We start from the raw sequence: 14,394 nt of genomic DNA on the forward strand, positions 1-14,394 counted from the left end.
ACCATAAGAATAAGACAGTATAAAAATGCAGTTAAAAAAGTAGGATGTGTATAAATAAGAAAAATGCAGCCACTGAAATCAAAAACTTATTCTATGGTTTCAACAGTATATTAGATACCACTGTAGAGAGTACCAGTGAATTGGAAAAGAGATTTGGGGAAATCACTCCGATGGCACCAGAGAAATCAAGAGTGCTTAAACATGAAAGAGTAGTTCTAAGACAAAAAAAGATAGGATAACAGAGCTCAGTATACATCCAGAGTTGCAGAGCCAACAACTGAGCTTTCTTTAGAGTTGCTTAAACAGCTTTCTCCAAAGTTCCTAATATCATGCTTATGGCATACAGAACATGAACGTACTGATCTCTTTTTCATTTCGTATGAATTATCTCTGCTATTCTCTTTTTTGTTATTGGATAAAAGCTTTTGACGGGGGTGATATTTTATTTCAAAGGCGACTTCTCCTAAATTGTAGTAACTTCTCTTTGAAGAGAACTCAGACTTCAATGGTTGCTGCTCAAGAGTATGCAGCTGATCTAAAATGTCAAACACCCTAACTTATTTCAGTGGATGGAAACAAATGTAAATGGCTACCTTCTGCTTCTGAAATAACTGGTTGTTTAGTATACTTAACCCTAGTAATGCCGCAGATTTATCCTCCATGAAATTCTTAGTTTTGCACAATCATTTCTTATAGAAACATACATAAAACATACCTATTACACATGCATAGAAAACTGGATAAAAATACCTTTAAAATGCCTCAGTATATGTTTCAGGATATTCTTCCACCCATTTTAAAGTACTTTACCTGAGAGAGTAAGCAAAAAGGGAAGAAGTTGTCCTAGTCTTGACAATAAAGAATTGTTGACATATGATCAATCAAAACTTCTCTTCTCTCTCATTACCTAATGATCATTTGATTTTAGTGCAATTAAATTTTATTGACTTTCAATGGAGTACATGACATGATATAATAAAGCACATATTTGTAATATGGATAAGGATAGGCTAGGAGGCGACTAAATGCTATTACACATAACAAATGGCTTTAAAGAATAAGAAAAGCAAATGGAATATTTGAAATGACGTGAATTTGCTATGCTTTTCAGTTATCACAGAGAAGATGTCTTTATAGAAGAAGATGTCTTGTGTAAAAGGAAACAAAGTATAGGGTTTAGTTCTGGCTTTAACTAAACCACATATAAATCAATTAACTTCTGGGGCTCTTTTTCTTCTCTGTAAATAAATGCTGTGGGGAGCAAGGTGGGCTCAGACAATGAATTCTGAAGTTTTTTAGCTTTATAATTCTTTTGGGTACAACATGATATTTTCTTGAAACATTAAATTATGTTATAAATATTCAAAATTTAAGGTAATTAAAAGCCCCATATTATCTTAAATTATACATATAAAGCATTTAAGGAACATACAATAAAAATTACTTTATTTCAACTGTAAGTATTATGAAAACTCCAGCACATTAATTCATGGCACAAATACCATACCATATTATCTTGTTATAAATGTTAAAAATAATATTTTTATTCTAAAATAAACCATGCTGTACTACATATGTTGTAAACTAGCAACATCTTAAGGAACATATAGTCAAAATCATTTTGTATCAAACTTAAATTTACTTCAGATTTTACTATTAAAATTTTTTGTGTAAACAATTAGTAAAAAAAGGCCAGCATGAAACTTTCAAGCCTAAAAGAAAACTAACGAATCTCTTAAAAGTTATGGGTTACAATACATTTTAAAAATTAAGAACTGGGGCGTATGGGTGGCTCCGTCAGTTACGCGTCCGACTTCGGCTCAGGTCACGATCTCGTGGTTCGTGATTTCAAGCCCCGCGTCCGGCTCTGTGCTGACAGCTCAGAGCCTGGAGCCTGCTTCGAATTCTATGTCTCCCTCTCTCTCTGCCCCTGTGCTGCTTGCACTCTGTCTCTGTCTCTCAAAACGTGAATCAGCATTAAAAAATTTTTTTTAATTAAAAATCACTTTTAGGGAAAAGAGATTTTTACTTTATCCAAACCTTTTTCTGATTTTTATTTTTTAAATATTTCAGCAAACACAGGAAAAATCAGTGATCAGAAAACACACAGAAAGTATCCAACAACACTGTTGATCTCACTTCCCCCCAAATACTAACTTTGCCATTGACATTTTCCCTAGCATATTATTTGATTTCATATTTGTTATCTGCAATTTATTGAGTCCAGATTGTCTATAAAGGTCTTAATTTTGAAACAGAATAAAATCTTCGACGTTTCCTTCCAGTCACGTGATGGCCTCTAGGTAGGGAAGTGTGTTACCACAGACACTAAGTATTATGTAGATGCAAAAAACCTAACAGAACCCGCTGTATGCTTCCCATTCTTGGCATGATCAATGAGAGCGATTTCTTAAGTGGAAACCATGCAATGATGCTCTTTGATTAAAAGGGAAACAGTCACAGTTTAAGCTGACACTTGCTTCCTTGCTGAATTGCCCTCCTAGGTTAATAATTTTGGGATAACATTTGGTGTGTACGTAACAGTAAAAGCCCCTTCCCAGTATGTATTTTTTCTGCTGCTTTAATGACTTTGCAGTGAAAAGAACTGCAAAGTACTATAGAAATATGAGTTACTGTTGTTTAGGAGATTAGTGATCTGGATTTTCTGAGGCTTTGTTGTGATTTTTAAAGTAGTAGTAAGCACGATTTGTTGAAGCTGGAAGGCTGGGGCTTTTCTACGGGATGCTAATTGCCACTAGAAACCTTCCTCTCAAAATAGAGGTTCGGAAGAAAGCAGGTGACGAAGATATCCTTTCGCAGATCATCTGATCTTTTCTTTCACGAGCCCACGAGCATTTTCATGGCAAGGTATTAACATTTTCCATCGAAGAGATAAGTGGATTTATAATGCCGAAGAGTAACGATCTGGTCGAGTAGGCTGCTCAGGCTGCCATGATAAAACAGAATGGGGGACTTAAACAGTAGAAATTAATGTTCCCACAGTTCTGGACGCTTGGAGTCCTAGATCAAGGTGCAGCAGAATCAGTTTCTGGTGAGGGTTTCTTCCTGGCTTGCGGATGGCTGCCTTGCTCGTGTCCTCACTTAGCTCCTGGAGAGAGCAAGCTAGCTCGCTGGCATCTCGTCTTACAACAGCAATCCTGTGGAACCAAGGCCTCACCCTTACGATCCCACGTAACCTTAATTACTACTTTAGAGTTCCCATCGCCAGATAAAGTCACATGGGGGGGTGGGGCTTCAACATATGAACTTGGGGAGAAACACACATTCAGTCTGTAACACGTGGGTGCAAGCTCCCTCTCTAAAATTTAGTAACTGTGTAACCTGAGCAAATCAATTTCATATTCTAAACTCTCCAATGCCTCATCTGTACAACGGGGTTAATAATCCCTCCTATACAGGGAATTAAAAGAGATAATGTATATTTTAGAGTATTTGTATAAACTGTGAAGTATTAATATATATACGTGTAATTTTTTTGGCTAAAGAAAATGTTTATATGTGAATATGTCCGTAAGATAATTTAATATTTTAAAAAAATTTTTTAAAAGATTTTATTTTATTTTTGAGAGAGTGAAAGCAGGGGAGGGGCAGGGGAAGCAGAGGATCTGAAGAGGCCTCTGTGCTGGAGTCCAACGCGGGGCTCAAACTCACAAACTGTGAGATAGTGACCTGGGCTGAAGTCGAATGCTCAACCGACTGAGCCACCCAGGTGCCCCAATAACTTCTTAATTTCTTTCTACAAGGTTTTTATTTATTTTTAAGTGTTTTTATTTATTTTGAGAGCAAGAAAGCACGAGCAGGAGAGGGGCAGAGAGAGAAAGAGAGAGAATCCTGAGCAGGCTCCATGATGTAAGTGCAGAGCCCAATGCGGGCTTGATGTCCTAAACCGTGAGATCATGATCTAAGCTTAGATCAAGAGTCAGACCGACTGAGCCACCCAGGTGCACAAGAAAGTCTTTAAAAACATTCCATTTTCATTTATAAGGGCAAATGTATACCTAAAAATAGTTTTAAAAGGATCTCTTAATATCATTTAGAGTGTTTACACAGGATAATGCATCACTAGCATAAAAGGTGGAAAGAATGTACATTATTACAGAGATAATTCCACACGTGTGGCTAAAGTGTGCTTCAATCTCACATAATGAACTCATACTTGGAGGCACTAATTTGTACTCTTTGTATTTAAAGCAACGTACTAGAAACCATGCTCTCACTGAAACATGGGAAAACGTAAAAGTGAATGAAACAACTTGGCTTTCTATGGCATTGACTTTGAAGATCTGATTAAGACAGATGTCTTTAGCTGATCGTTCTTCAATGTCACGTTGTCATACTTCCCATCAGCAAGATGTTTTAAAGGCGTTCGATTAATATTGCATGCCAGAACTGAAATTACATCCTTTGTCGTTCGGTTCCTAATGGCGCAAGTGATATCTATCAAGTAGTGTTTTATGAAGCGTGCGTGATTTTTATTGCAGGCTGTTTTCACAAATCTTCTTCAGGTTTCGGAAAGACTGCTTAGGGTTTACAATAAATAGGCCCTTCTGCTGAAAATCAGGATGATTCTTTTAAAACTGAGGTGAAGTCTGGATTATTAGAATTTACTTATCAATAAAAAAATCCTCTGCCGGAATCTGTTGTATTCCCACGTGCGTGGTCTTGAATACATCTGCTTTGCCTGAATATTTTACTAAATCGCTTGTTATACACAAAATACGTGCCAAGCACACATCACTCACAAAACCTTCATCAGTGTGCATGTGCATTATCCTCGAGTAAGGAAAGCGTGTGGGGTGTGGATGCAGTTCACACTATTTTACACTCACTGGGTTTGTGCTACAGAAATATGTATTTCATTTTCTAAATATAATCACTAATTTATTTTTTTAACTTCATTTATTTTGAGAGAGAGAATGTATGCATGTGACTGGGGGAGGGGCAGAGAGAGAGGGAGAGAAGGAATCTCAAGCAAGCTCCAGGCTGTCCGCACAGAGCCCGACAGGGGGCTCGATCCCACGAACTGTGAGATCACGACCTGAGTTGAAATCAAGAGTTGGACGCTCCAAGACTGAGGCCCCCAGACGCCCCAATTACCAATTCCTTTTTAAGAGAAATTAGTGTCCTGACATTAATTTCAAAATTTCTGAAACTCGATATCAAACATGTCATTTTCATTTATTAAAGACCCCAAATCATAATATAATCTTCCATATGTATAAGTTAGGACATTACAAGTGAAAAAAAGAAATTTTTGTATTTGATATATATGTATATATATGTGCGTATATATGTATGTATATGCATGTATATGTATGTGCATACATATATACACATATACGTATGTATACACATATGTGTATGTGTATATGTGTGTATATATGTGTATGTGTATATGTGTGTATATGTGTATATGTATATATATGTATGTGTATGTATATATGTATATACACATATGTATATGTATATATGTATGTATACACATGTATGTGTACATATGTGTATGTATATATATGTGTATATACATGTATACACATACACACACGATACCATATATATATTGCTCTGAACATAAACCAACATATGTAAACTCCTGACTCTATCTTTAATATATTCTATTCTTTCATCCTCGGTTACCCTTATTTATAAAATTAGGGGGGATAGATTATGATTTCTAATATCTTTTCCCAGTTAAAAAAAATTCCACAATTCTCTAGCGTTTTTTACGTGTGTGTGTGTGTGTGTGTACGTGCACATACACCCAGTTTAAAGCTTTGGATGCTAACTTCTAAGTATCCCATGCTATCACACGTTATTTTGGATTTTATAAAATATAAATGTACTTAAGAGCTTGGGCATCTGCGTGCCTGGTCTCTTTCTCTTCCTCTGCTGTGTAGCTATGGTGGCCGTGAAGACCCTGAGCCCCAAGGCCGAGGTGCCCAAGCCCAGGTGGCCCAAGGGCTGCAGGATGCTCTGAGGACCAACTCGGGGCCTAAGGGCACCATGAAAATTCGTACTTCTGGAGACATCAAGCTTACTAAGTACGGCAACGTGCTGCTTCGTAAAATGCAAATTCAACACCCAACAGCCTCCTTAAGAGCCAAAGTAGCCCAAGATGACATGACTGGTGAGCGAGCCATCCCCAGCGTCCTCATCGTTGGAGCGCTGGCCAAACAGGTGGATCTCTACATTTCTGAAGTTCTTTGTACCAGAATAACAACAGTCAGATTCGAATCTGCAAAGGAAAAGGTACTTCCGTTCTGGAACAAGTCAAAGCGAGCAAAGAGATGGACAGGGTAACACAGGGTGTTGGCCAGAATATCTCCACATACTAAAGCTCACACTGAATGTGCTACCGTCCTAAGAGAGGCTGTGGCGGACTCCATCTGGGCCGTTACAAAACAAGATGAACCTACTGACTTCTTCATGGTTGAGGTTAAGGAGATGAAGCGTAAATCTGAAACCAATACAAGCTTAATCAGAGGTCTTGTTTTGGACCAAAGGGCCTGGCATCCTGATGTGAAAAAAAAGACGGTTCATAATCCTCATATGTGCAATGTGTCATAAGAATGTCAAAAAAAAAAAATAAGCGAATTCTCGTCTTTCACAAGAATGCAGAGGAGAGACAGAAAGTAGTAAAAGCGGAAAGAAAATTCTTTGAAGATATAATTTAAAAAATGATAGAGCTGAGAAAGAAAGTCTGTGTGGACTCAGAGAAAAGATCTGTTGTTATTTAATCGAGGGAATGGACTGTTTTCCTTAGATGCTCTTGCAAAAGAAGGCATAGCAGCTCTGTGCAGAGCTAAAGGGAGAACTGTGGAAAGGCTGATTCTTGCCTGTGGGAGGGTAGCTTTACATTCTTTGGATGACCCAAATCCTGATTGTTTGGGACATGCTGGTCTTGTCTACGAGGATACATTGGGAGAAGAGAAGATCACCTTCATCGAGAAATGTTAACAATATTGGCCAAAGGACCAAATAAGCACACGCGTACTTAAGTCAAGGACGCAGTAAGAGATGACTTGAGGGCTGTTGAAAATTCTATGGCTGATGGCTGTGTCATCCGGGGGCTGGTAAAGGGGTGGTGGCAACGGCAGAAGCCCTGATCATAAGCCTGGTATAAAGGGGAAGCCCAACCTGGTATTCAAGCATTTGGTAACGTGCTGCTCATGATTGCCATGGTTCTTGCCCAGAGCTCTGGTTTTGACGTTCCAGTGAATTAAAATTCAAGCTAGAGCAGAGCGTTCAGAATCTGGTGAACTTGTAGGTGTGGACTTGAACACAGGTGGGCCAGTGGTGGCAACAGACGTTGGTCCAGGGGATAACTATTGTGTGAAGAAACATCTTCTTCACTCCTGCACTGTGACAGCCACCAACGTTCTCCAGGTTGATGAGACCACAGGAACTGCAATATCTTCTCCAGGAGGTTGAACTGAAGCTTTTCCCCTGTATCATCTGAACCATGAAGATGCAATGATCTTAAGAACGGAGCTACAGGATTTTTGTCCCAACTTCAAATGATTTGCAAAGGAATTTCCCCTATGAAGGGGAGAATGCTGGCATCCACCCAAATTCTTAAGTTCTGGAATTATAATTATAGCATTTTTTAAACTGCACTGCAGTATACACACATAAAACAGGCCATTTTTACCAATGATCATGATGTTTGCTGTAGCTTCTCTGATCCAAAAAGTGCATGTTAGAAAAGCACGTGTGATCTACCTTGTTATTCAATATTCCTTCAAAAACCAAGCAAAAACATCTACTCAAGATAAAACAATTGATCAAAGACATTATAAAGGCAAATAGCGAAGGGTTTATTCTGGGATGTGTCTCCCTTGGGCTGTATCTCCATAGCTGATGTGAGATAAAGCTGGCTCTATCTCTCCCGAGTTAGCTGCGGTCTTTAGGGATCTCACAGACACGTGGCTTTTGCCAACTATATGTCTGTTACAAAGGAGAATAAAAATATTAACATTAAGATCGACAGTCTTATCCAGTGTTGCCCTGCACATTCATCTTGTTTGGATAATTGCACATTTAAAATTAGAGTCTACTTATCTGGTTCTAGACATTAGGGAATAATGCGCATGGAAAAGGGTTTTCAGATTCTAATTCCCCATGGCAGATCACTGCAATTCTCATTAATTCTATAAGGAAGAACTTGCCTCTCCTTCAATGTTTACTTGAGTTTTTTCTGCTGTATGTGGTTCACTGAAGGAATGGCAATAGTTCACTTTAAAAACATTCTCTCCATTAGCAAGAATCGATATTCTAAAGCATTCCAACACGTCCATATCCAGTCTATAACAAGTCCTTTAACCCCTAATGCTCAAAAAAACCTGTGTGCTTAAAAGATAATGCTTACTGCAAGAAAGAAGAAAAAGAGAAAAAGAAAAAAAGAAAGAAAAAGGAACTACGTATTTTTCTATTTTATTTATTTATTTGTTTATTTATCTATAGCTAGCCATGAGTAAATTACTTTACCCAGTAATTCTAGAAAGGAGTCACTACACATCTAAAAGGGAGTTTCTAAAAATCTAGAATCTATAAAATGTAACTTTATACATCCTAAATGCAAAAGTGGGAGGCACCATGGGAGGGAGAAATCTATGGAGGAAATTTACACTCATTAAAGTTTATTAAATTCATTAGGCTATGTACTCAACATACATTATTTTATTTAATTCCACAGCCATTTATAATCTGTCACTACTTATTCCTATTTCATAAGCAAGGAAAGAAAGTTCTGAGAAATTAACAAGTCTGGCAATGGTCACAGAATAGGACTCCGAAGCTTTTCATACTAATTTATACAGGAATAATTATTTTTGTCAGTTTTGATTTAGACATTTGTCAAGAAGAAAATGGAGATGAAAGGTCAGCTTTAAGATTGTACTGCAGACTTTGGAAACATTGGCCTTAAACAACACATTATAGCAGATGTACTTAACAGATATACACAGAACATTCCATCCAAAAACTGCAGAATGCACACTGTTCTCAGTGCATATGGGACATCTCCAAGATAGATCACAGGCTAGGTTATAAACCAAGTCTTAATAAGTTCAAGAAGACTGAAACCCTATCAAGTTTCTTCCTTAACCGTAATGGTACAAAACCAGAAATCAGTTACAAGAAGAAAACTGGGAAACCCTGAAAAATGTAAAAATTAAATAGTATGTTGCTGAACAACCAATGGGTCAATGAAGAAATCAAATAAGAAATGAACAAATACCTAGAAACAAATGGAAACAGATATATGATACACTAAAATTTTGGGGTTCTTAAGAGGGAAGATCATAGTAATACAGGCTTACCTCAAAAATAAAAATCTCAAACAATCTAACTTTACGTATAAAAGAGCTACAAAAGAACAAACAAAGCCCAAAGTCAATAGAAAAAAGGAAATAATAAAGATCAATGAAACTAAAACCTGGTTCTTTGAAAAGATAAAATTGACAAACCATTAGATCAACCAAGAAAAAAAAAAGAGAGAGGGTTCTAATTAACAAAGTCAGAAATTAGAGAGAAGTTACAAATAACACCATTGAATTAGAAATGATCATATGAGACTACTCTGAATAACTAGACACCAACAAACTGGACAAACTAGAAGAAATGAATGAATTCTTAAAAAACATACAGGGGTGCCTGGGTGGCTCAGCTGGTTAAGTGTCTGACTTCGGTTCAGGTCATGATCTCATGGTTTGTGAGTTCGAGCCCCGCATTGGGCTCTGGGCTGACAGTTCAGAGCCTGGAACCTGCTTCAGATTCTGTGTCTCCCTCTCTCTCTGCTCCTCCCCTGCTCACACTCTGTCTCTCTCTCTCAAAAGTAAAATTTAAAAAAAGTTAAAAAAAAAACCATACAACAATCTTCTGAGCCGTGAAGAAATAAAAAATCTGATTAACATTAAAAGGCTGAAATCGGTAATCAAATACCTCCTGACAAACAAAAAGTTCAGGACCAGATGGCTTCACCAGTAAATTCTACCAAACATTCAAAGACGATTTAAAATCTATCCTTCTAAATTCTTCCAAAATACTGAAGAAGAGGGAACACTTCCAAATTCATTTTATGAGGCCAGTGTCACCCTGATATCAAAGCCAGACAAGAAAGCCACAAAAATGGAAAATTATAGGCCAATATCATTGATGAACACAGATGGAAAATTCTTAACAAAGTATTAGCAAACTTAATTCAATAATACATTAAAAGGATGATACACCATGATCAAGTGGAATTTATTCCAGGAATGCAAGTTGGTTCAACATTATATCCATAAAGCAATCAACATGATATAGCACATTAATAAAATGAGGACTAAAAATTCATATGGTCATCTCAGTAGATGCAGAAAAAAAATGTGATGAAATTCGACATCCATTTATGATTAAAAATTCTTAACCAAGTGGGCATAAAGGGAATATGCCTCAACATTATACAGGCCACAGATGATAAATCCACAGTTGATACCATACTCAATGGTAAAAAGCTGAAAGCTCTCCCTCCAAGACCAGGAAATAGATAAGGAGGCTCACTTTTGTCATTTTTATTCAACACAGTATTGGGATTCCTAGCCATAGCAACTAGGCAAGAAAAAGAAATAAAACGCATCCAAATTGGAAAGGCAATAGTAAAACCATCACCTTTTGCAGATGACATGATACTATATACGGAAAATCCTCAAGACCCCACCAAAAAAATATTAGAATAAACGAATTCAGTGAAGTAGCAGGATTCAAAATCAACATCCAGGAATCTGTAGTGTGTATATATATATATATATATATATATATATATATATATATACACACATATATAAAACTAATAATGTATTATCAGAAAGAGAAATAAAAAATTCCATTTATAATTGCAACAAAAAGAATAAAATACTTAGGAATGAATTTAACCAAGGAGGTGAAAGATCTGTACGTTGAAAATGATAAAGACACTGATGAAAGAAACTGAAGACATAAATAAATGAAAAGATTCTATGCTCATCACTGAAAGAATATTGTTTTTTTTTTAATGTTTATTTATTTTTCAGGAAGAGAGACACAGAGTGTGATCAGGGGAGGGGCAAAGAGACAGGGAGACACAGAATCGGAAGCAGGCTCCAGGTCCTGAGCTGTCAGCACGGAGTCCGACACGGGGCTCAAACTCACGGATTGTGAGATCGTGACCTGAGCCGAAGTCGGACGCTTAACCGACTGAGCCACCCAGGTGCCCCTGGAAGAATATTGTTAAAATGTCCATACTACCCAAGGTAATCTACGGATTCAGTGCAATCCCTATCAAAATTCTAATGGAATTTCTCACAGAACCAGAAGAAATAATTGTAAAATTTTTATGGAAACATAAAAGATCCTGAATAGCCAAAGCAATCTTGAGGGAGAAGAACAAAACTGGAGGTATTATGCTCCCCGATTTCAAACTATACCTTGAAGCTATGGTATTATTATAAAAACAGACAGGTAGATCAGGGGGACACAACTGAATTAAACCTACACATATATGGACAATTAATTTAGGGCAAAGGAGCCAAGAACACACAATGGAGAAAGGACAGTCTCTTCAATAACGGTGTTGAAAAAAATGCACAGCCACATGCCAAAGAATGAAAGTGGACCACTATCTCATACCATACACAAAAGTTAATTCAAATGGATTAAATACTTATGAGAACTAAAACCACAGAATTCCTAAAATACTCAACATTGGTCTGAGCAATATTTTGTGGATGTGACCCCAAAGGCAAGGGAAACAAAAGCAAAAAAATAAATAAACGGGATTACATCAAAATGAAAAGCTTCTCCACAATGAAAGGAGTCACGATCAAAATGAAAAGGCAATCTACTGAATGGGAGATTCTTGCAAATCACATATCTGACAAGGGATTGATATCCAAAACACACACAAAATTCATACCAATTGACAACAACAAGTCAACCTGATTCAAAGATGGACAGAGGAAATAGACATTCTCCCAAAGGAGACGTACTCAAGCGTTAGCAAGGATCGAGAGAAAAAGGAACCCTCGTACACTGTTGGTGGGAATGCAAACTGCTGCCGACACTATGGAAAACGATACAGAGGGCCCTCAAAACATTAGCAACAGAACTACCATACGACCTAGCAATTTCACTTCTGGGTATTTATCTGAAGAATACAAAAACGCTGATTTAAAAAGATATACATACCCCTATGCGTTCACTGCAGCATTATCTACAATAGCCAAGAAATAGAAACAACCTAAATATCCATCAATGGATTATATCTATTATTATTATATTAGAATATAATATATTATTATTAATTAGTAGTATTGTAATTAATAGTATTGTTCTATTATAATAAAATTATCATAGTGTATATTAACATAATATATTAATTAGCAACATTTTGTGGATGTGACTCCAAAGGCAAGGGAAACAAAAGCAAAAATAAATAAACGGGATTACATCAAACTAAAAAGCTTCTCCACAATGAAAGGAATCATGATCAAAATGAAAAGGCAATCTACTGAGTGGGAGATTCTTGCAAATCATATATCTGACAAGGGATTAATATCCAAAATATACACAAAATTCATACCAACAACAATCAACCTTATAGTATTAAATTATTATTATAAATTATGTTAATTATCATAATAATATATCAATTATATAAATTATAATTTATAATGGTTTAATATTATAATAATACATTATAATACTTTTATTATAATAATATAACAATACTAAATTATTATTATTATATTATGTATATTATACATAATATACACAAGCAGGGGAGGGACAGAAAGAGACACACAGAGAATCGGAAGCAGGCTCCAGGCTCCAAGCTGTCAGCACAGAACCTGAAGCAGGGATCGAACTCACAATATACATAAAACATAATATGTATTGTAAATAGAATACCACTCAGCCATAAAAGAGAATGAACTCTTACCATTTGCAACAACATGGATGGGACTTCAAGAGATTATGCTAAGTGAAATAAGTCAGATGGAGAAAGACAAATACAGTATGATTTCACTTGTATGTGAAATCTAAAAAATTACAAATGAACAAACAAAACAAAAACTTGTACACTGGTGGTCACAGTTGGGGAAGGGGGAAAAGGGTGACTGGAAAGGGGGAAGGTGATCCACTCTAGTGGTGGGTGATGACTAGACTTTTAGTGGTAATCAGTTTGTAGTGCATATAGACGTCAAATTAGAATACTGACCCCTTGAAACTTCTGTAATGTTATATAGCAATTTTACCCCCCCTGTAAATAGTACTGCAGAAATTTAGTTTAAACTTTTTAGAAATTCAACTTAAAAAAATTTTTTTAATGTTTATTTATTTTTGAGAGAGAGACAGAGAGAGACAGAGCACGAGTTGGGGAGGGACAGAGAGAGACACAGAATCTGAAGTAGGCTCCAGGATCTGAGCTGTTGGCCCAGAGCCCATCGTGGGTCTCAAACTCACAAACTGTGAGATCATGACCTGAGCCAAAGTCAGATGCTCAACTGACTGAGCCACAAATTCAATGAGAATTGAAGAAATGATTGCTTTATTTTGCGTCTGTGGTCAGAGTGGCATCTCATTAAGACCAGTGTGGAGACCACAACCCAGCAAGGATAGCAAAAGCATTGTCTGATTACAGGGAAACTACACAACATTTTTAAAAAATAATTTTTTTGTAACATTTTCTATTTTTAGAGGCAGAGCACAAGCAGGGGAGGGACAGAAAGAGACACACACAGAATCGGAAGCAGGCTCCAGGCTCCAAGCTGTCAGCACAGAACCTGAAGCAGGGATCGAACTCACAAACCATTAGTTCATGACCTGAGCCGAAGTCAGATGCGTAACCCACTGAGCCACCTAGGGGCCCTGAAACTACGCAGCATGTTAAATGAGGAACACGGATAAAAAAAATAATGTGGACGTTATCTTCCAGTTTTATAAAGACAACATTTTTTAGTATGTAGGCAGTATTTTGTCTCATTTCGAAATTTTCTGAAGCCAGTTCATCTCTTTCTCATGGTAAGAAACCAAAATGTATTAGGTTACAAAATTTTTCTGAAAGTAATCATTCAAAAAACAAAAGAAAACAAAAAGAAACAAGGTCCGAGACAGAATTCCTTTTTTTCTTGTCCTTACAATACATCTTGGGGTTGGCAGGTTATTCTACAAACTCACAATAGTTGCTAATGTAAGCATAAAATATTTTTCCTAACGTGCTTTAGGGATTACCAGAGTTATCAAATCAAACAGTACTACAAAGCACAATCCCATAGGCTCATATTTGATTATCACCACAATTTACAGCCAAATATTTGAGACAGCATTATTAAAAGTTAATGGCCTTCTGGTTTA

The 14,394-nt window shown here is 36.7% G+C and overlaps 1 protein-coding gene and 1 pseudogene across 1 annotated transcript in view; one reads left to right on the forward strand and one right to left on the reverse strand.

The window, feature by feature from the left end:
- TENM3 (teneurin transmembrane protein 3) overlaps positions 1-14,394 on the reverse strand; it is a 451,795-nt gene that overhangs the window by 201,286 nt on the left and 236,115 nt on the right. The gene's annotated exons all lie outside the window — the stretch shown is intronic.
- On the forward strand, positions 4,783-7,452 carry LOC124520423 (T-complex protein 1 subunit zeta-like; annotated as a pseudogene).

This window comes from Lynx rufus, unplaced genomic scaffold (genome assembly GCF_022079265.1).
Source record: "Lynx rufus isolate CCGP_SWC_20201006 ecotype Redwood Valley unplaced genomic scaffold, mLynRuf1.p SCAF_3, whole genome shotgun sequence".
NCBI lineage: Eukaryota > Metazoa > Chordata > Mammalia > Carnivora > Felidae > Lynx > Lynx rufus.